Raw genomic sequence first — 23,962 nt, 5'->3', positions numbered from 1 at the left:
GATTTTTTCCAATTTTTTTTTGTTTTTTCCCGATTTTTTTTGTTTTCTCCCGATTTTTCCCGACCGACTAGTCGCGATTATGGCCGACTAGGCCGACTAGCGATTTTTTTACTGATTAGCTGAAAATTACTCAGTTGATGGGCGACTAGCGACTAGTCGGCGATTAATCGCCGGCTAGTCGCGATTTTTGCAACCATGAAAAAAAGTACTTCATTTGGTATTCCAAAGTGTTTCCACCTCATCACATGGATTTTGTCACCAGAACTAAAATACAAGTAAATAATTTAGGGTAAAATCCCTTATCTGATCACCCGACTCATGTGTAGTGTAAATTTCATTGCTATGCTTCTTTTTAATTTTCAAGAAAGTAAAGAAAGAAGTATAGAGCATGGTTAGCTTTTATGCCAAGCTTGTTGTATCATCTTTTACTCCCATTAGCTTCTTTAAACCACATGCATGGTCCTAATTTGCAACCCAATTTTGAATTTGTTGTGTAGCAATTTGGATAACATGTTTTAGTAATAATTGTACCCCTTATAATACTATATTGAATTTGGAAATATTGGGCGTAGTGTGTGAATTATATAAAAAAGTGTATAATTATATAAATATAATTATATAAAGGAGCTTAAAAATAATGTGTGCTGTCTAGTAGATTACATGTATTCAAGTTCACAAAATGTGTTGTCTAGTAAATTCACCCACAAGAACGCTATTGTCTATGTCTAATAACGGATTTCCAATCTACAAAAGTTATTACAAGAAATGGTAATATGTTTGCTCATTATATTATATTATACCATTATACAATTACCAACTTGGGTTGCCTTTACAAACCATCACATCTTTTCATTGGAAGGCACCTCTTTGATTTTATGTATACAACGCGTTGTTTTAGACCACAAATAGCTAACCGTTGTGGCAGTGGTTATGCATCTTCAATACTGATATGACGACGGTTCTATTCTCGATCACACCATATCGATAAGCATTTTCCTCCTTTTGTATTTTATCAAATCGTTTTCCTTATAACTATGCCGCATCAATTGTATATTACTCACTTTTCCTTATACACTTTCTTCCATATCTCCAAAAACTCCAAAGCCCTTGAGTACAGATCTGGATTTTTAACCGGTATTTGTTTGTTACATCACCATTTATGTTATATCTATTAAGAAGACACTGAAACTGGGGATTATTTTTATTTTATTTTTTTTTGTATGAATAAGGTTGAATTGGACAATTTGAGATGTTACCATGTGTTTAAATATAAAACTTAGTGTATATATGATTAGATTAGGTTTTCTTTTGTATGGACATGTTATGCCTCCTCTTATCGAAACTCAATTGTAAACTTGATTGTGTTTGTTTCGTAACAAACAGTAGGGTTGGCGCGGAACCGTGATCCCGGTTCCCATTGAACTTCAATTAAGAACATTTATTACATCGTTTATTTACTTTTGATCCATGTTATTTTGGGATAATATTAAAATGATTGACATGTTGGTGATGATGTTTCGACATGTTGCTGCTTCTATTGTTGTCCTTTCAGTTTCATCCTCAAATGTTTTCTGCCCTCTTTCATTATCCTTGACTGGATTTCACATCAATGTTGTATGATATTCGTGGCCTAAAATAATTGGTATGAATTTTGCTTCAGAAATGTCGGATACAGAAAGGAGACCAAAGAAAACATGGACGCCAAAATTCAAGGGCGGTGTGACGGTAGTTGAGGAGGCAAGTTCAAGCCAGCACCACAACGAGCAACAATTGTGGGTGTAGGAAAGGTCGAAGATGTTGTGGGAGCATTACAATGGCGTCAAATGACCAGACAAGGAATTTGAGAAATTAAAGTTTTCCGAACGAGTAAAGCGATGTTTAATATGATGTGACGAGTTAGATTCCATTGTCTCTAAAAAAGACACCACACGCTGTTCAATGATTCCAGTTCATCAACGGGTCGCAATGTGCTTATACCATTTAGCACAACATATGTGAGATCAACAATATGGCCGTGGACGAGGATTTGAAGTTTGATTTGTTTGATGATGAGATTGTCGTTGGGGAAAATGATAGGTGTGAATTAATAAATGCAATGCAAGTTACATATGTCGAAGTGTTAAAATATACCCTTTATATTTTCCCTTTTTAGTTCCAATTCAATCCTCCCATTTATTTCTCTCATATATTTTCCTTTCTTGTTTTTTCCCGTTTTGTGAGATGGGTTGTGTGCTTTTCTTGGGTTGCATCTCGTGGGCTGCTCCTAGGGTTCCTTGCCTACGTATTCCTCCTCTCCCTGCTGGTTTTTATCATCCCAAAAAAGTAAAAAGGTCGCTGCAATTAAGGTGCTCTCGAGAACATTCCAAAGGCTGCTGTGTTTTGTCTTGTTCGAGTTCATCCTGCTACTGCTGATCAAGTTGTTTGTGCAGAATCTTCGGTTGAAGATCTGCTGCTTACTGTTGGTTTGTAATCGGTGGTCCTTATCACGAGTTTAATATTGTCTGTAATCGGTAGTTTCCGTGAATCTTCGGTTGAAGACCTGTAATCTCAGTTTCTGATTATATCAATTTCCTCTTTTCACATGGTATCAGAGCCACGTTCGGCTCTCTGATACTCGTTCATCTCCGCTGCTGCTACATAGTGTTCGATTAGATCTTTTTGGGATCTAGGGTTGTGGATTAAGGAATAAGGAATCTTGGCGGTACCTGTGAATCCGCTATTTCCTTGAAGGTCATCTTCGATTGAATGTTGGGTTTGTTGTTGCTGATTGTTCGGATCGCTGGTTTTTGGCTTGTGGCTGGCTGAAAGACTGAACCCTTCCTAGGGTTTCTTTTTTGCTTCTGAAGGGGCTCTTGTTGGTCTCTGTTACAGAGCAAACCAACAGAGTTTTTCATTGGTCTTCTTTGCTTATAATCAGGCCTGTAAACCTAAGTGAAGGTTACAAGTGTGGTTATCCGGAGTTATACGCACTCACTGTGAGATTGTTCTATCTCAGTATTTTAATTCTTTTTTTTTCTGCATCACTGAGTCAGTGTGTCTAGGCATCCCTGTTTACCGGATTAGTCGGGCCGGCACTTGATCGAGTCCTATTTGCTTAACTGCTGCATTTGTTTTTGGTTTGTTAGATATCTGGTTCTTGATTGTGTTTGCAATATGCCTGGTGATGATTCTGTTGTTACATCCCCTAGTGCTACCCTAGTTAGCAAAATAGATGCTGGTGATCCTTTGTTTCTACACCCTAGTGACTCTGCTAATTTGTCCATAGTGAATGTTAAACTCAAAGTGTTAGAAAACTATAGGATCTGGTCCAATGCTATGTATCTTGCTTTACAAGTAAAAAAAAAAGATAGGGTTTGTTGATGGTTCTTGTCTTAGGTCTAAAACTGATGAGGTCTTGGGTAGACAATGGGATAGATGCAATTCTATTGTTCTTACATGGATTCTTAAGTCTGTATCTGAGGAATTATATCTTGGCCTGGTTTATTCTAAAATTGCTTCTGATGTTTGGAAAGACCTAAAAGAAACTTATGATAAGATAGATGGCTCAGTTGTGTTTAATCTATATCAAAAAATTAACTCGTTTAGTCAAAATGGTATGCATGTCTCTGAATATTATCATAAACTGAACTGTATGTGGAAACAATTGGATCAATTACTTGCTTTACCTGCCTGTTCTTGTGATGCATCTAAACAGTTTAATGACTTTAATCATCTTATAAAACTAATGCAATTCTTGATGGGTCTCGATAGTTCATACCAGTCTGTGAGAACAAATTTATTAACTCGAGAAACTCTTCCCTCAGTGAAAGATGCCTTTGCAGTCATCTCTAGAGAAGAGTCTCATTTACACTCAAAGAATTTTTCTGATAAAAACCCAAATGATGCTGTTGGTTTTGCTGCTAGAGCAAATCAAAATGTTGATTTAAAGAAAAAAGGCGGAAAAATTCTTAATCCTAATCTCAGATGTTCTCATTGCAATAAAACTGGTCATACCATTGAGAAATGTTTTGAACTTGTTGGATATCCTTCTTGGATGAAATCTAAAACAAGTGGGAACAAGGGTAATAGGGTAAGTAATAATGTCACTACTGATACTACTGATTCATCTTCTGTTATGAGTTCTTTAACCAGTGATCAGGTAGCCAAATTGCTTAGTCTCGTGAATGATAAACCTAAGGGTGACACTTAGAGTAGTAACTTTGCTGGTATGTGTGCAAATTCTATATGTCAAAATAGCTTTGTCAATATTACATCCAAACCCACTTGTGATTTTAAACCTATCTATTGTTTTTCAAACTTTGTTAACAATGGGGAAAAGGTTGGATGGATAATAGACTCTGGTGCCAACCAGCACATGGTTATGACCGATGATTGTCTTATTAATCAAAAGGATGTTACTGAATTCAACATCAAAGTTAAACACCCTAATGGCACAAGTGCTTTGGTAACTAAAATTGGTGATATAAAATTAAGTGACAAGGTTATTCTCTATGATGTGTTTGTTGTTCCCAATTATTGTGTTAACTTAATATCTGTTCATAAACTTGCTAGAGATTGTAAGCTCACTGTTTCCTTTGATGAACATAACTGTTATATTCAGGATTCTCATCTAAAGAAAGTCCTGGTGACTGGTAATCAGTTTGATGGTCTTTACTTCTGTGGTAGCTCTTCTGTTTCAAATAAGGTGTGTAGTGCTAATTGTGATGTTAATCTCTGGCATGCTAGGTTAGGACATCCAGCTCAACCTGTTCTGCATGTTTTAAAGAATAAATTAAACATTAAAACTAGCTCTAAGTTAGCACCTTGTGAAACCTGTCATAGGGCTAAACAACATAGGGAACCTTTTTCCCTTAATTGAACACAAATCAAAATTTTTAGGTGATCTTGTTCATCTAGACGTCTGGGGTCCCTATAGAATTCCAAGTAGGGATGGTTTTAGATACTTTCTTACTATTGTAGATGACTTCACTAGAGCCGTATGGGTATACCTCATGAAGTCAAAGGAGGAAGTGTTTTACCATATTAAAGGTTTTTTCAATATGCTAAAAACTCAATTTAGTAAACCTGTTAAAATAATCAGGAGTGACAACGGAACAGAATTCATTAATAAACAAATGTATAACTTTTGCTATGAAAATGGTATCCTCCATCAGACTTCATGTGTTCATACCCCACAACAAAATGGGGTCGTTGAAAGAAAACATAGACATCTATTAAATGTAGCTAGGACATTACTTTTTCAAGGGGGTTTTCCTCTCAATTTTTGGTGTGAATGTGTTCTTACTGCTGCTTATCTGATTAACAGGACCCCTTCATCTGTTTTAAATGGGAAGACTCCGTATGATCTAATGTTTGGTTTTGCCCCTGTCTTAAGTCAACTTAGGGTGGTAGGGTGTCTTTGTTTTAGCACTGTGTTAAATAACTCTGATAAATTTGACATACATGCTGAAAAATGTGTCTTGATTGGATATTCAAATGAGAAAAAGGGTTATAAACTTTGGAGTCTTGATCAAAAGGTGATGTTTTATTCTAGGGATGTCAGGTTCTATGAAACCGTTTTTCCTTTTAAAGAAAAGAAAATGTCCGTTGATCTTGATACCTTTTCTGAAGGCAATACCCTAAACTTTTTTGACTTATCTGATTTAAACTACACCCAAAACCCTAACGTTGACCAAACTCCCAATGATGAGAGTATTCAAACAAGCACCTTATCAGGACGTGGGTCTCAGCAGTCGACTGATTCAAGTGCTACTTTTGGGATGGCTGACGATCAGCAACCCAGTAGTGAAGAATCAGGACCAGACAGGGCTGAGCATGACACTGAATATGAGGACAACAACAATTATGAGGGAGAAATTTAGGATCAACCAAACATTAATCTTAGGAGGTCTTCTAGAAATATCAAATTTCCTTCTAAACTTGATGATTTTGTGGTAGATGGGAAAGTAAAATGTGGTCTAGAAAGGGTCCTTAATTATGCTAATTTATCTCCTGAATGGATGTGTTTTGCTGCTGTTCTTAATAAAAGTTGTGAACCAAAAAATTTCTTTGAAGCTAAAACCGATAGCAACTGGGTTGATGCTATGAATTTAGAAATCGAAGCTTTACATAAAAACAACACATGGGAACTTGTTGACTTACCTCCTAATAGAAAAGCTATTGGATGTAAGTGGGTATATAAAATAAAGTACAAATCTAATGGTGAAATAGAAAGGTATAAAGCTAGACTTGTTGCTAAAGGTTTTAGCCAAAAAGAAGGCATTGACTTCTTTGACACGTTCTCACCAGTTGTAAAAATGGTCACTATTAGATGTGTTTTGTCCTGAGCTGTCCACTTTGACTGGGATGTTTTTCAACCTGATGTTAATAACGCTTTCCTTTATGGTGAGCTCAATGAAGAAGTTTTTATGTGCTTACCCGATGGCTATGATCAATCTAACGGGACTAAAGTTTGTAGATTAAAAAAGTCCCTTTATGGCTTAAAACAAGCACCTCGGATGTGGAACGAAAAACTCGTTTCTGTTCTTCGTAATCTAGGTTTTGAACAAAGTAAGTGTGATCATTCAATATTTACTATGACAAAAGATTCTAGTTTTATTATTCTTCTTGTCTATGTAGATGATATTATTATAACTGGTAATTGTCCTGAGCATGTTAGTGAAATTAAGTTATTACTAAATTCCAAATTCTCGATAAAAGACTTAGGCAATCTACAATATTTTCTGGGTCTTGAAGTTGTTAAAAATTCTGGTGGCATTTGCTTAACTCAAAGAAAATATTGTTTAGATTTACTTGCTGAATTTGGTATGACTGGTTGTAAGCCAGTCACTTACCCCATGGAACCCAATCATGTTCTAAACCATTTGTGTGAAAAAGATAACCAACAGTTATCAAATATAACTGTTTATCAAAAATTGGTTGGGAAACTAATTTATCTTTCTCACACTAGACCAGATATTGCATATCCGGTTCATTATCTCAGTCAATTTATGCATTCCCCCACTCAAGCTCATTTTAAAATTGCTATGAGATTATTAAGATATCTAAAGGGTGCCCCTGGAAAAGGAATTTTCTTTGCAAAAGCGAAGTCTTTGGAAATGAGGGCCTTCTCTGACTCAGATTGGGCTAAATGTTTGGGAACCCGAAGGTCTATTACCGGGTTCTGTGTTTTTTTTAGGAAATAACCTTGTTTCATGGAAAAGTAAAAAGCAGTCCACTGTCTCACGATCTTCTGCTGAAGCAGAATATCGTTCAATGTGTGCTGCAACATGTGAAGTCATGTGGATATCAAACTTATTAAAAGAATTAAAGGTTGACGTCAAACTGCCCACTCAGCTTTTTTGTGATAACACGGCTGCTATATCCATAGCAGCCAACCCCGTATTTCATGAACGCACAAAACATTTCGAAATAGATCTTTATTTTTTGAGAGAAAAATTTTCTAAAGGCATTATTCAAACGGTGGGAATCAAAACGGAGGATAAAGCTGCCGATATCCTCACAAAAGGTCTATCTGCAGGTCCGCATGAAAAGGTATGTTCTCTTCTTAACATGTTTGATTGTTTCAAGTATTGAATTAAGAGGGGGTATTAAAATATACCCTTTATATTTTCCCTTTTTAGTTCCAATTCAATCCTCCCATTTATTTCTCTCATATATTTTCCTTTCTTGTTTTTTCCCGTTTTGTGAGATGGGCTGTGTGCTTTTCTTGCGCTGCATCTCGTGGGCTGCTCCTAGGGTTCCTTGCCTACATATTCCTCCTCTCCCTGCTGGTTTTTATCATCCCAAAAAAGTAAAAGGGTCGTTGCAATTAAGGTGCTCTCGAGAACATTCCAAAGGCTGTTGTGTTGTGTCTTGTTCGAGTTCATCCTGCTACTGCTGATCAAGTTGTTTGTGCAGAATCTTCGGTTGAAGATCTGCTGCTTACTATTGGTTTGTAATCGGTGGTTCTTGTCACCGAGTTTAATATTGTCTGTAATCGGTAGTTTCCGTGAATCTTCGGTTGAAGACCTGTAATCTCAGTTTCTGATTATATCAATTTCCTCTTTTCACACGAAGTACAGGTACTAGGTATTGTTTTAGATGATTATAGGTTTATTTATATTTTTTTTTCTCCATACATGAAATAATTTGGTTTGAGCCTTTGAGGTGTTAAAGAACAATTAAATTGTAACGATACAAATATCATTGAACTTGATAGGTAATATGATGATACAACCATTAAAACATCATCAGCCCATGCGACAACTTAATAACCATACAAGAAAGTTTACACACACATGAAAAGATTGTTTTGAAGTAAAACGCTTCAATGTGGTGTTGTAGGCTATAGGCTAAGCAAAATGAAAAGAATGTTTTGCATTTTCGCATCTTATATAGTGATACTAAAAACATTCATAATCGACATCCCGCTGCAACAAGCGGGTTGATGTCAACTCTTTGTTTACTAATTATCATACTAGCTATGTAAACAATACTGAACACAAAAAGTAAAAGTAAGTAGATTTGAATATATTTACAGCAATTGCTTTGAGGTTGATTTTAGTAATGTTTGGGAATATGTTATACTCCAATATTAGTTCCGCTAGTTGTGGATAGGGTTGTTCACGAGTCGAACCGAACCGATCGAACATTTGCTCGTGCTCGGTTCGTTTACAAACCGAACCGAACAGAACCGGGCGTTTTTTTTAACCGAGCCAAAGTCGAACGAGCGCCTTTCGATCCGAGTATTTTTCGAACGAACGTCGGGCGAGTATCGAGCGGCACATAACAAATAGAAAAGTGGTGATGGGGTTGTTAGTTTTCAGAGTAAAGTGCAGTTTTCGTCCCTAAGGTTTCGACCAATTAGAACATAAGTATAAATTAAGAAATAACAAGGAATAGAAAAAAAATACTCAACTGGTTCTTCCGAGATTATCTGAGCGGAAAAATAAATCATCGATCAATTGAAGCAGACCTTTAATCTATGAGAAGTTTGAAATCGAATGAACCGATTGAAGCAAAACCTTAGGGAGTTGGTATCTTGGCGACAAAGAATTTGAATAATGATGGTTGGTGCGAGGTTTTAATTTGGAATATTTACTTCTGAATTGAACAACGGGTTGACACTTGAGTATCGATCGACGCTTCACATTTCGCCATTTCGGTATTTTGACAATTTGACTCAATTACTCTGGATTATTAGACAATAGACTATTTGTATAAGTCTTCAATTCTATAATTAAATGGGCTCTAGTTGGATTTGGGACCAAACATTGTTAATATGCGCCTCTAGTTATTTTATTAATATATACATACATATATGTAGTCTTAGGATCCTGTAAAAAGGACATTTTTCATGAGAAGTGTGAGAATGTATAAAAATTCATATGTAGACATCATATTTTGGACTTGGCCATAATGTTTTGGGTTGCTTTGGTAAGAAAAACACCAAACATAACAATTTAAGACACAATGCAATGAATTCTAGGCTTAAAACTTAAAACACCATGACAAGAACGTTAAGTAGTGTGTTTTAAGTGTTAAGCAGTGTGTTTTAAATTCCATGCTCATAGTGTGTTGCATTGTGCTTTAAATTGTTATGTTTCGTGTTTTTCTTACCAAAACAACCCAAAACATCATGGCTAAGTTCAAAACATGATGCCTACATGTCAATTTCTATGTTATCAAACACTTCTCATGAAAAAAAGTCATTTTTACAGGAACCTCACCCCATATATATATATATATATATATATAGGGGATGGTTCAAATGAAAACCACTTTTATTGTGAAAACTCGAAAACTAACTAAAAAAAGCCTAAAAAACACACAAAATTTTTTTTTTTTCAATTTTTTTTATAAAAATCGCTAGTTTTTATATATAAAAAAAACTTTTTTTCAAAAAAAAAAAAAAAATTGTGTAGTGCACATGTGTAGTACACATACATATGTGCAGTATTACACATGTGTAGTACACATACATATGTGCAGTATTACACATGTGCACTACACAAAAAAAAAATTTTTTTTTTTTGAAAATTTTTTTTTATATTAAAAAACCTGCGAAATTTTGATTGCAAAAAAAAAATTAAAAAAAAAATTTTTGTATGTTTTTTTGGCTTTTTTTAATTAGTTTTCGAGTTTTCACAATAATTAGTGGTTTTCATTTGAACCTTCCCCTATATATATATATATATATATATTAAAATATAATTCGAGCCAACCGAGTCGAACCGAACTGAACGGACCTTTGCTCATGCTCGGTTCGTTTCAAACCGAACTGATCCGAACCGATTGCCTTTTTCAATCGAGCAGAATCGAACAAGCAATTTCCGATCATTTTTCGATCGAGCATCGAACGAGTCTCGAGCGTCGAGCAATTTGGACAGCCCTAATTGTGGAATGTAATGGCCTGCAATAATAAATATTTAACAAAATAAATAAAATGATCAAATTAATTAATATCTTACATTTTACGATCAATAATTCAATATACCTGCATAACTTTCTCCCGCTAAGAAGAACGGTGAGTCTTTGTATAACGGGAATTCTTCTAACCATTTTGTGATGAATACCAAATTCTCAGATGCTGCCATTATTTAAAAGAATGTTCTTAATAGAAAACATATATTAACTGGTTAATAAAATGGTTTTAATTATTTATAAATAATCAGACCTGTTTTCGTATCGTTCCAATCGATATAGTCTTCGTATGTTTCTGAAGGGGTATGGTCCCAAAAAGTCGCGCAAACCTCCTCTTAGGTTGCACGTGAGACCATACTCCTTATTTCAGTAAACTTATTAATAAGACCCTCGCGCGGCACACTACACGTTCTGATCTACCCCGCGCGCGGCACGGCCCTCAAGAGGCTCAGATATCAGCACTTAGCATGAAACGTTGGAACAAATGAGCATACTAACCCCGCGCGGGTTAGTTTGCTGTCCAACAAGAACCACACAGTAAGGAAGCGCACGGCTACCTACAGTGGTACACAAGGTACAAGTGGCAGTAAAAGGAGCCAATAAGCGTCCAGCAGGCTCTGGTCAATCGTGCGCCACGATCGTCTGACGAGAAGTACACAAGGACGCCTACGTGGCACCAATCAGAGGACGGAGACAACTGTCCCACGATCTCCACTTGTCTGCTGATGACAGAAGGACAACAAGGCCGACAGCAGTGACACGTGGCTCCAATCAAGGTGCGCCAGCACCGAGGAACGTCTAGAAGCCACTAAGCGGTCGACGCCAGTGAGACAAAGAGCATATCCGTTTTGTTGTCCGCTTCCGGCCCAAGGCCCATCAGCCCATAACCCCTTACACCTCTCCGGCTATAAATAGAGACCTCATTCCACAGGTTAAACATTCTATCCCCTCTACTCTCACTCTTAGCACTTAATTACTCTCAAAGCAGACACTTATTCTCACGCCGGAGCCTGGTTAAGAGGGAAACCCCCACATTCCCCTCTTAACGAGTAACGGTGTTCTGTTTTGCAGGATCAGATTATCAAGTCGGAGCTCAAATATCCATAAGAAGATTAACCATTATGAAAGGAACATAAACCAATCTTAACTAAATCCCTAATTAGATCAGTGTTTCTTCATTGGCGCCCACCGATTTTTTCTATAACCACCCTCATCTTCTTTTATTTGAGCCTTTGACATATTTTTCATCCTTCGACTATGGCTGGTCAAGGAACCATTCCAGAGTTCGGTTTCGGAACCAACTCTAACACGGCGTTGGGTGAAGGAATCCAAAACTTCCAAGCCCAACAAATCGAAGAAATCGGCGAAGTTGAAATCACCAATACTGGGGGTCCGCGCGGGAGCATCACCCGCATCACCCAAGTGGTCACCCCAGGGAACAACGGAGAAGGACCTTCGAACAAAGTGCCAGCTCAAAATGTATCTGCATTAATAGGCTTACCAGAAGGCGAAACCCCATCCTCGTGGTATGCCAAGAACATCGCCACCATCAATGCAGCATACCAATCGCTGATCGCGCAGCAAGCAGTTTTGACGGCAGAACCGTCCTTGGTCACCCCTCAGAGTCAGGGGGTGCGCCAAATGCCCCCGCCAGCCAATCTACAAGGCAGAATCAACAGGCCTCCCCCTACAAGACGTTTAAGCGTACAAGACACGCGCGATACAAGAGGGGAAACGGATAGTTACTACGACTATCCGTCGAACCTTCAACGAGGCCCTGTCCACAGCCGGCTCACGCCGCGCAACATGAACAACGAATGGGAAGAAACGGACCCGTATGATCCCACATGGGAAGGTGACGAGGAATCGTCAGTCTTTAATCGTTTACCAAAAAACCATGAGTACTACAAGCCAAGACAACACATTGGCTACACAGAAGAAGCTGAAAGAGATTTACGCCTGGCATACCGACCAGCGGAAGCCGCGGAGCACTCCAAGTTTATCCCGAAAATTGCACTCGCGCCGCTTTCACGAGATAAGCTACCCCCGACTGTCGGGAAATTCAATGGATTGACTGATCCAGACGATCACGTCAGAACATTCACGAGTGTGGGCTGCATGGGAGGTTGGAACATGCCCATGTGGTGCCACCTGTTCATTCAAACTCTTACCGGGGCGGCTCGCGCCTGGTTTGACAGCCTTCCGCCTGGGAAGATTAAATCATGGACAGATTTTCAGACGCAATTCTTGAGCTACTTTAGCCAACAACGTCGCTACCAACGCGACACAGCCGAAGTAGAAGATATTTGGCGAAGAGATGGTGAAGGTCTGGAGGACTTCATCACGCGTTTTAACAAAGAATGTCTGGAAATAGGCGGCGTCAGTGAGCAACTCATGCGCTGTCACTTCAAGAAGGCCATACGCTGCGATAGTCTCATTAGAACCATCACAGGCAAAGATGGAATGCCAAAGGAGTGGGATAAACTAATGGAAGCCGCAAAAATCGTCGCACAAACTGAGGAGTCCCTTGCTGGTGGAAAGGGCTACTACCCTGAAGATCGATTCTAAAGAGGAAGTACGCGCGACAACAACAACAAGCGTAACAAATACAAGAGTAATGACTGGAAGTCTGAGAGACCAAGAGGCCGCGACGACAGGCCGCGCTACAGAGAAGATGCGCGAGAAACGATTGACCGAATTGGTTACAAGAAGGCGGTCAGAGACGACAATCGTGACAAACACTGGACTCCGCTCACAAAAACGCCAAAGGAGGTATTGATGACGGAGAATCACGATTTCAAGGCTCCCAGGCCAATGACAAACAAGAAAGGGCAAGATCCCAACTTGTACTGCGATTTTCACAAAGATTCAGGGCACCTGACCGACGACTGTTATAGCTTGCGCCAAGAAATCGAGAGAGCGCTCAAAAGCAGTAAGCTAAGCCATTTGGTGAAGAATGTACGCAAGGAAACCCGTCAACTCCAGCGCCACGACGAAGGGAACCACAAAAAGGTCCGACGACTAGAGACTCACATGGTCAACGGACCCAGGTATAGCGCGAAAGAGAAAGGCAAACGCCCCTATGAACCTTCTTGGCAAGAGCAGCAGGTTATATTTCCGGTAGTGCGCGGCGGACCTCGCGCCACACGTCCCGTCGTCATTACCGGTATAATCGGGCATTATGAAACTGACTACATATTCATAGACCCGGGAAGTACAGCCGACATCATTTACGAACAGTGTTTCAATCAGTTGGATGAGGAGGATAAAGCGAGACTCGAGCCGGTCGATTATCCTTTGTCTGGATTTTGCAACGAGATGGTTTTTCCACTCGGCCAGATCAGTTTCCCCGTCACGTTTTCTGACGGGAAACATTCAAGAACGACAAATGTGAATTTCATGGTGATGCCGGTAAAATCAAGGCATGATGTGCTAATTGGGAGGGAAACCCAAGGCGAGTTAAACATGGTAACCTCAACGCCCCATTCTGCAATAGGGTTCCCAACCAAAACAGGAGTGGCAATCATCTATGCGAAGAAGGAAGTGATGTCAACCGACGAAATGCGCCCTACGAAAGCGGCGAAGGTCTCCACGACCGAGCTAGAGAAATGGGCTTTGAACCGCAAATACCCAGAACAGACTGTGACAATCGGCCACGCCATTTCGTCAGATATCCGAACGCGTTTAAAGCAATTATTGTTTCGAAACATGGATATATTTGCCTGGACCCCGGCAGACATGACCGGTGTCCCGCGCAACATCACCGAGCATTGCTTAAACACGTACCCCTCTGTCGAGCCAAAGGTCCAAAGAAGGCGCAGCCTAGGAGCAGACAAGACGAAAGCAATGAACGAGCAAGTATGTGAGCTGCTCAAAGCCGTGATCTTGCGAGAGGTAAGATATCAGAGTTGGGTTGCGAACCCAGTGATGGTCGAAAAGTCAAACGGCGGATGGCGCATGTGCGTAGATTACACCGATCTCAACAAGGCGTGCCCAAAGGATTGCTATTCCTTGCCTGAGATCGATAAAAAAATAGATTCTCTTGCGCCATACCGATGGAAGTGCTTTTTGGATTGCTACAAAGGATACCATCAAGTTCAGATGAAGCTAGAGGATGAAGACAAGACAGCGTTCAGAACTGATCTTGGAATCTTCTGCTACACAAAGATGCCTTTCGGCCTGAAGAATGCAGGCGCGACATATCAACGCCTGATGGACAAGACCTTCGCAGGTGACATCGGAAAGCATATTGAGGTTTACATCGATGATCTAGTGGTTAAAAGTCCCGAGGAGGACCAAATGTTGAAAGACATCGAAAAAATGTTCAATTCATTACGCAGCGTAAATATGAAGCTAAATCCAGCCAAGTGTTCTTTTGGCATGGAAGAAGGGAAGTTTCTAGGCTTCATTGTCACAAACGGCGGTTTCAAGGTGAATCCAGAGAAAGTACAAGCTATAGAACGAATGCCCTCACTGAGAAACATCAAAGAAATGCAACGACTGGCCGGCCGACTGGCCGCGCTTAATCGTTTTCTCTCCAATCACGCCGCAAAGTCGTATCCATTCATTAGCACGTTGCGCAATTGTGTGAAGAAACAAGAGTTCAAATGGATCCCGGAGGCCGAAACAGCTTTTCAACAAATGAAAGCGTGTCTGATCGAACTCCCTACCCTGACTGCACCATTTGAAAAAGAACCCCTCGTACTGTACTTGTCCTCCTCGGATAAGGCAGTAGGGTCAGTATTATTGGTCGACAGAAACGGAGTACAAACCCCGATCTACTATGTCAGCAGGGTACTCACTGACCCAGAAACAAGATATTCCACAATGGAAAAGCTGGTTCTTGCGCTATTACACGCCTCCCGAAGGCTGCGCCGATACTTCACAGGCCATGTGATAACTGTGCTTACAAACTTCCACATCGGCACTATACTACAGAAGCCTGAGACATCAGGCAGGTTGGCAAAATGGGCCATTGAACTGGGAGGCCATAACATCTTGTACAGGCCACGACCAGCCATTAAGGGTCAGGTCCTAGCCGACTTCATCACAGAAGTGCCGGCCGATAAAATCAAGGAGTGCGAGCTGATAGAGACTCCTGAGAAAGATGCAACAGATGAAACTTGGATGCTTTACACCGACGGGGCATCAAATGAAGATGGCGCGAGAGTAGGATTGCGCCTAGTGAGCCCAGAGAATCACGAGTTTACTTACGCCATTAAGTTGGACTTCAAAAACACCAACAACGAGGCTGAGTACGAAGCATTTCTGGCAGGCTTACGCCTCGCCATCAAAATGGGAGCCAAAAGCTTGCGCGCACATGTTGACTCACTCCTGATAGCCAGTCAAGTAAATGGCATATACGACGCGAAGGGAGAAGTCATGGCTTTGTATCTGGAACAAGCGAAAGAATTTCTCCAACAATTCAAATCTCACAAGGTTATACACATCAATCGCTCCGAAAACAAGCCAGCTGATGCCTTGAGCAAGCTTGCCTCGACCTCCTTTCAACATCTTGCCAAAGATGTAAGGATAGAGGTACTCAAGAATCCATCGGTGCTGCTGCGACAAGTGAACGTGATCGAAACGGGCCAACCTTCATGGATGACCCCGATAATCCAGTACTTGCAAGAAGGGGTACTCCCTGAAAACAAAGCGGAAGCGAGGAAGATCCAAAACAAAGACCTACACTATAAAATGAACGGCGGTATTTTGTACCGAAAGTCCTTCCTGGGGCCACTACTGCGCTGTGTGGACCCCCAGGATGCGAACTACCTGATAAGGGAGATCCATGAGGGGATCTGCGGCATTCACTCCGGACCACAGATGGTTGTCGCGAAGATCATGAGCGCCGGTTACTACTGGCCTGGTATGCATGTCGACGCACTGAAAGAGATCCGCAAATGTGACTCTTGTCAGAGGCATTCTCCAAAAACACTGCGCCCCAAGAACGATCTTATCCCTGTATCCACTGCATGGCCCTTCCAGCAGTGGGGAATTGACATGGTGGGACCCTTCCCGGATGCTCCCGGCGCCGTAAAATTAATCATAGTGGCTGTCGATTACTTCACAAAGTGGGTGGAGGCCAAAGCCCTTGCATCCACCACAGCTATGATTGTGCGCAAGTTCATCTGGGAGCACATCATATGCAGATTTGGCCTCCCGCTCAAGATTGTAACAGACAATGGCACCAACTTTGCCTCAGAAGACCTCAAGAAATGGATGAAGGAGATGAAAATTGAACATACGTTCACATCTGTTGCGCACCCCCAAGGCAACGGACAAGTAGAAAGCGTGAACAAATGCATTGTCGACGGAATAAAGGCCAGTCTGGGCACAAAGCGACGAGGCTGGGTAGATGAGCTTCCTAGCATCCTATGGGCTCATCGAACCATGCCTAAAACGAGTACCGGCGAGACCCCTTTTAGCTTGGTTTATGGCTCAGAGGCGGTTATCCCGGCGGAGATTGGCCTACCCTCACCACGCATGACAGCGGTCAACACAATTGACAATGAAGCGGAAAAACACCTTGACTTGGACTTGTTAGAAGAAAGGCGTGAAATCGCGCGAATCAAAGAGGCCAAGTACAAGACCCAGCTAGAAAGGTACTACAACACAAGGGTCCGCATCTGTACCTTCACCCCAGGGGAATACGTCTTCCGCGACAATGAAGCTTCAAATGCGGAACGTCCAGGAAAGTTGGCACCTAAATGGGAAGGCCCATATCTGATCCACGAGGTCCTGGGCAAAGGGGCCTACAAGCTACGTACCTTAGATGGCCACATCTTACCGCGAACATGGAACGCGCAACAACTGCGCAAATGTTATATGTAATCAACTTCGGCCTTGCGCCCCCCTTTACTTTCCTACGTCGGCTATACGCCATTAGCAATCAATGTATGAAGGCCTAAGCGCCAATTTCTGATTTAATGAAAGCATACGACATGTTCTCTATTACATTTTTTCGTTACAAATGCATGCTAAACTTTTGATTAGCGCGAAAACACTCCAGCATTTCAGAGTTTGTTAAACAAAAGCCGCCTTCAAGGTCCTCCGCGAACTAAGCGCGAGGCCGGGCGGCCACCTTTTACTTAAAAAACACTTCCATTTATTCGAGCTAATTTAACCTAAGTTTTGACAGCAATGCAATAATTACAACGGAAAAAACGAACGCGATTCATATAATGTAAACATGCGCAACAGCGCAGCTTTTTACAATCAAGTTCCAAAAGACAACCACAAGGCACAAACGCCTATCAACAACCTATTCAACAACCTATTCTATTCATCGCGTCGATCACCATCATCATCTCCGTCATCCTCACCATCGTCATCGTTGCCATCATCATCACCATCTCCACCGTCATCACCAGCTGGTTCTTCATCGGATAATTCGACGGTAACTGGTGGATCGAGGACTGCTTTAAGACGCTGACACCAGTCGTCTTTCTTCAAAGATTCCACAACCAGATCCATGATAGGCAAGGTAAGGTTGTCATACGAGTTTTCAGCATGTGCAAGCGCAGCATCAGCATGTTCAGTCACCGAGCAATGGCTTACATCAAATTCTTGCCCTAGCATCTGCTCAACGTGACTGGCACATTCCAAGTAACCTCCTCGATGACCCACCGCACGCGCCGCATCCGTGAGAGCAGCAACGGCGCGATCTAGCTCGCCAGCATTTAAGATGGAGTTGGCAACCTTCAACAAAAGAAAAGCGTTAAGGACAACCCTTAGCAAGATGGAAACATAAAAGACAGAAGTACAAACTTACCAGCACTACTCCACGAGTGCGCACCCATTCAGCCTCCGAGACAAGCGTATCAACGATGCCTTGGGACTCAGAGTAGTTGGTTTGAGCCACGTTAAGCGCGGCAGTGCTGACAGCACGCGCCTCCTCAGCTGTAGCAGCCTTAACCCTCTCGGCCTCCAGGTCGATCTCCAACGACCCACATCTGTCGATTTGCTCGTTCAAGCGACGTTTGAGCTCCGCAATCTCAGCGTCCTTGGTGTGGAGATCTCTGTCCTTCCTGGACAGCTGCACCTTGGCCTCAGATAACTCAACCTGGAAGCCGACAAAACAACTTAGGCCAGTTTGTTAACAACATAGCAAGAATAAATGAAAACAAATAAACTAACCTCCATCTGCTGCTTGGCAGCTTTCTCTCCATGCGCCTCCTCTACCTTCGATGTCAAATCAGCAACTTTAGCCTCAAGATCAACAATCTTCTGTCGAGCCGCGTAGGCGCGCTCGTTGTCTTGGGCGCAGATACGTTTGAACTCGGCCTTCTCCTTGGCCAGTTGCTCCTCAACATTGTGGAGTATCTTTTGCAGGCCCTCGCGGCCCCATTCTTCGGCCTTCTTATCGGCTTCAAATTTGGCTCTCTCCTCATCAAAAGCACGCTTGGACTTTTCAAACTCAGCAATGCGTTTTAACATGCGCTCACGATAACCCTCCCAGTCGGCGCGCTCTCTAACCATTGTTCGCCATTCGCGAACTATCTGGTGATTGGCAGCACGAGCGTTGGCCTCTCCAAGTATAAAGGTGCGATATAACAATTCATGGGGCTTCGCCCTTTGCCGATTGACCTCTGCAGGAGTAAACGAGTTCAAGAACCACTCGCGGCAAGGGCCGAACTCATGGAAGGTATCTTTCTGTTTTAAGCCCCAGGGGGCTTGATGAGGAGCATCACCGCGTTCTTCTTCATTATAAGTTTTATAATAGATATCACCAACGGTGTCCTTCACCCCAATCACATTTGGGTTATAACCCCTAGCTCCACCAGAGCTCGCGCCGCTAGAGGTGAAACGACCTGACCCCTTAGAAGTAATGACATGCGCGGAGTGGGTAGGTTTTGTGACCTCAGGCCCTTGAACATTAACAGGCTGATCCATAGCCTTCTTCTTTTCTAACTCCTTCTCCAGGGCCCTCTTCTTCGCCGCTTCGGCCACCCTCTCCTCCTCTGCCTTCCTTTTTCTCTCCTCCTCCTCCTTCCTCTTTCTCTCTTCTTCATCCTTCCTCCTCTTCTCCTCCTCAATCTTCTTCTTCTTTTCTTCTTCTCTCCTCTGATTCTCCTCCGCCTTTCGCTGCGCCTCAGCAGCCTTCGCGGCGTCCTGAGCAGCAATATCAGAGGACTTGATGGTAATCTTCGGCCTCTTCGACGCAGCCTCACTGAACGTGACACCCTTCTCAGGGGTCTTCTTCTTGATCTCTGCAAAAATAATGCAAGTACATTTAAGCAAAGAGAAAAGTATTAAGAAGAGAAGCAAAGAACATACCCGGAGAAAATTTATACAACGAGCGCAAGTTGCTCGTTTTCCCAACCACGGGAAGCACAACAGCAGTAGGCGCGGAAGCCACACCAGCCGTGGTTTCGCTCCTACCTCTCTTCCTGCCAATCAGTTGAGCAGCGGCATCTTCTTCTTCTTCCGCCTCATCATCTTCAGGCACCGATGGGGTCGCGCCAGCATCAGGGTTACGAGAACCCGCGCTCACAGAGCTCTTTGAGCCCCCTGCACCAGTTTTGGCCTTAGCTGTATGCGACAAGCCTTCAAATGAGTCACTGATTATCACATAATCATCTAAGTCACGTTGTCGAAGGCGAAGAGTACCTTTGACAGCAGCAGTAGTTGCGCGACTGGTGCCAGTCCCCTTGCTGGTCACTTCAACATCAACCTTCCTTTTCTTCTTCAAAGGTTTCTTCTTCTTCTCCTCTGGGTCAATCCCCAGGTCGCGCAACACACCTGCAAAGATTTTAGACCACGAACTTAGCTCGCCGTTGGAAGACCCTACTGACTCCTCGCTGGAAAGATAGAGAATCTCTTTCCCAGCAGAAGTCACAGAGCGCAAAGGACGAGGTTTAGGATATCGCGCACCTTCAGTAGCGGTTGGCGGCGAAGCAAAGGCACCTTCAACCGGAAACATGAAGTTGCCCTTAATCTGGTCATACCAGCTTTCTTCATCATCGCGCAATGGGCGCACGCCCATGGAACCACTAAATGTGGAGAAGGCAGCTTGATACAGTTGCGCCTCTAAACGTGAATGTAAGTAAGTAACAATTAAAGCAAAGCACTTGAAAAAAGAAAAAGGGTGATAACTGACCTTGATCGCCGATCTTCAACACCGGAACCTCCCTACTGTTGGGTGACCACTGGTCACTCATCTTAGCCGCCACTAGAACGTTTTCCCCAAACACCCGATTTGGGGTTGGGTTCAACTGCTGATACCACCGGGCATTCTTCGGAATGGGAAGGTCTTCCTTCGGTATTGCTTCAGTCCAATCCCTGAAGGGCATGGCAATCGGCAACACCTCTTCACGGATGAAGAATAACTTAGGTTTCCAGTCATGGAAACTCTTCGGGGGGTTTAGCAGAATCTTCTTCGCCGCACCACGGCTTGCAAAGGAGAAGAAACCCATCGTCCTCTGCAACTGGTAGAAGGCCCGGAACTTATCCACATATGGCTCAATGCCATGAGAATGGCACAAGAACTCGAAGTGACGAACCCTCACCATCCCGGGTGGGCTCATCTGCGATAGATGAAAGTTGTAATGATGAAGAATGTGGCCCATGAAATTTGTAGCCGGCAATCTGAAATTACCCTGAAGAAAGAAATCTTCATATAGGGTAATGTATCCAGGTGGTGCATCAGCCGCGGTCTGGCCCTGAGCCGGATACCGGGCATCCCACTCTGGTGGGAATCGGAAGCTCCGAACGATTTGTTCGAAAAGCCCTAGGTCCCATCTGAGGACAGGAACTGGTCCTTCCTCAGTAACAGCAACTTCTTGATGTTCTTCACTCATTATATCGAAAAAAGGAATCTGGAAAAACTTGAAGAAAATCTTGAAGATTTGAAGAAATCTTGAAGATGTGAAGAACCAACTTTGAAGATTCAAAGAAGGAAATTTGAGAGAGTAAGAAAGCAACGAAGAGAGGTGAGGATCTCTCACATCTCTTCGGATATATATACCCATCGCATTTAATGCGATGGGTAACCGTGCCGCTTTCGCCGCTAGGCTAACCAACGAGAGGCTGCCACGTCAAGCGGAAAACCAGGGGTGACGGTTACCACGCGCGCGTGGGCCTCACTCTCCTGACACGAAGTGCAACCGTCACAGTCGGCATGATGACATCCGTGCCAGGGGTCAACTCAAACGTCGCACTCAACGACTTATCACCCCAACTTGTCAGAGTTCAAATTTCGAAGTTTTCCCGCCATAAAAATTACAAGTAACTTTAGGCAAAAGCTACATGAGCCGCGCAAGCTAAACGCCACCTTCAATAACCTTGCGCGCCTGATCGGACAAACAATAAAACCCTCAAAACCTGCCTTGGTAGCTGTGCAATTGGAAACAACAATTTCCACATGCGCCACACTAATCAAGATCAAAAGCACATTTTTCCTTACTCTTATTTTCATTAAGTCCAGAGCTCCAACCACTTGCGTTGCGCATGGTGCAGCACTGGACTGAGGGGACTTGAAGGGGTATGGTCCCAAAAAGTCACGCAAACCTCCTCTCAGGTTGCGCGTGAGACCATACTCCTTATTTCAGTAAACTTATTAATAAGACCCTCGCGCGGCACACTAGACGTTCTGATCTACCCCGCGCGCGGCACGGCCCTCAAGAGGCTCAGATATCAGCACTTAGCATGAAACGTTGGAACAAATGAGCATACTAACCCCGCGCGGGTTAGTTTGCTGTCCAACAAGAACCACACAGTAAGGAAGCGCACGGCTACCTACAGTGGTACACAAGGTACAAGTGGCAGTAAAAGGAGCCAATGAGCGTCCAGCAGGCTCTGGTCAATCGTGCGCCACGATCGTCTGACGAGAAGTACACAAGGACGCCTACGTGGCACCAATCAGAGGACGGAGACAACTGTCCCACGATCTCCACTTGTCTGCTGATGACAGAAGGACAACAAGGCCGACAGCAGTGACACGTGGCTCCAATCAAGGTGCGCCAGCACCGAGGAACGTCTAGAAGCCACTAAGCGGTCGACGCCAGTGAGACAAAGAGCATATCCGTTTTGTTGTCCGCTTCCGGCCCAAGGCCCATCAGCCCATAACCCCTTACACCTCTCCGGCTATAAATAGAGACCTCATTCCACAGGTTAAACATTCTATCCCCCCTACTCTCACTCTTAGCACTTAATTACTCTCAAAGCAGACACTTATTCTCACGCCGGAGCCTGGTTAAGAGGGAAACCCCCACATTCCCCTCTTAACGAGTAACGGTGTTCTGTTTTGCAGGATCAGATTATCAAGTCGGAGCTCAAATATCCATAAGAAGATTAACCATTATGAAAGGAACATAAACCAATCTTAATTAAATCCCTAATTAGATCAGTGTTTCTTCAGTTTCTAAGTAAGAAAAACCAACTCCAATGCGTGATTCGACATATAACATGTTGGATTCTGTCGACCAAAAGTGAATGATATTAATATAACATACGTTAATTATGTAAAAAATAATTGTTTGCTAGTGTATGAAATTTAGTCAATTGCATTATGTTCTTACCAAATTGGTTTACGTAACTTTCCATTTTACAACCAAAATTTAAAAATTTAGCCGTTACTATTCCAATCTCAATACAAATTTCAATATAAAATGTTCAGAAAACCATATCTTTCATTGGATTGCTTCAAGATCTTCATGAATAGATTTCACAAGCTAGATAAGATGACTTCTACCCGATGCGCGGTATGCAAGTATTTTAGAAGAAGATGTCCATCAGATTGCATTTTTTGCACCATATTTTCCAAATAATGACCCACAAAAGTTCATTTGCGTTCATAGATTCTATGGTGCTAGCAACATTGGCAAGATGCTTGAGGTAAATCTTGAATGTAATCTTATTCAAATATCCAATTTGATGGTTATTTTTTTTGCAAATAATCTTATCGTTTACGCGTGTTTTTTATGTAGGAAATGCCTGTGCACCTACGGGCTGATGCAGTAGATTCGTTGTACTACGAAGCCAAATGTAGAATACAAGATCCTGTGTACGGTTGTGTTGGAATAATATCATCGTTGCAACAACAAATCCAAATAGCACAAAGCCAACTAGCAAAAGCTCAAGCCGAACTTTCTTTTCTTGATGCTAACTTAGCAGCAGCCGAACCTACACCGAGCCATTCTGAGCCATTGGTTCAACCAAATGGTGCCGTCGATCATGACCTAGATGACCCTTTAAATACTTGGTTTTACTAGATGTCATTGAATGTTTTAACGTTTAGAATATAATTGATAATAAACATGTCTTTGTTGGTTTCGTTTGGATTCTTTTACTTCAATCTAGCTTCATTTGGATATACATATGCGGTAAGGTTCATATGCCCTTTCGTCCTAAATTATCGACTGAAAAAGACATAAACTCTCATCTGTCTCAAGTTACTAAAGCATCATGAGTGCAAGGTGCTAAATGCACTTAATTACAAATACATCCGGTCAGTTGCCATATCGAGTTACATGTTTTACGAACTTAATTTGATAATTTTATGAATCTCTCAATATCAAAACTATACTATGAATTAGTTAAGTAGGTAAAAAAAATC

At 42.2% G+C, this 23,962-nt stretch overlaps 1 pseudogene; it reads left to right on the top strand.

The window, feature by feature from the left end:
* Positions 1-23,087: 23,087 nt before the first annotated feature.
* On the top strand, positions 23,088-23,618 carry LOC110892338 (annotated as a pseudogene).
* The last annotated feature ends 344 nt before the right edge of the window (positions 23,619-23,962 follow it).

This window comes from Helianthus annuus, chromosome 15 (assembly GCF_002127325.2).
Source record: "Helianthus annuus cultivar XRQ/B chromosome 15, HanXRQr2.0-SUNRISE, whole genome shotgun sequence".
Lineage (NCBI taxonomy): Eukaryota > Viridiplantae > Streptophyta > Magnoliopsida > Asterales > Asteraceae > Helianthus > Helianthus annuus.
Note: the sequence above shows the minus strand (reverse complement) of the source record. Positions and strands in the feature narration are given on the sequence as shown.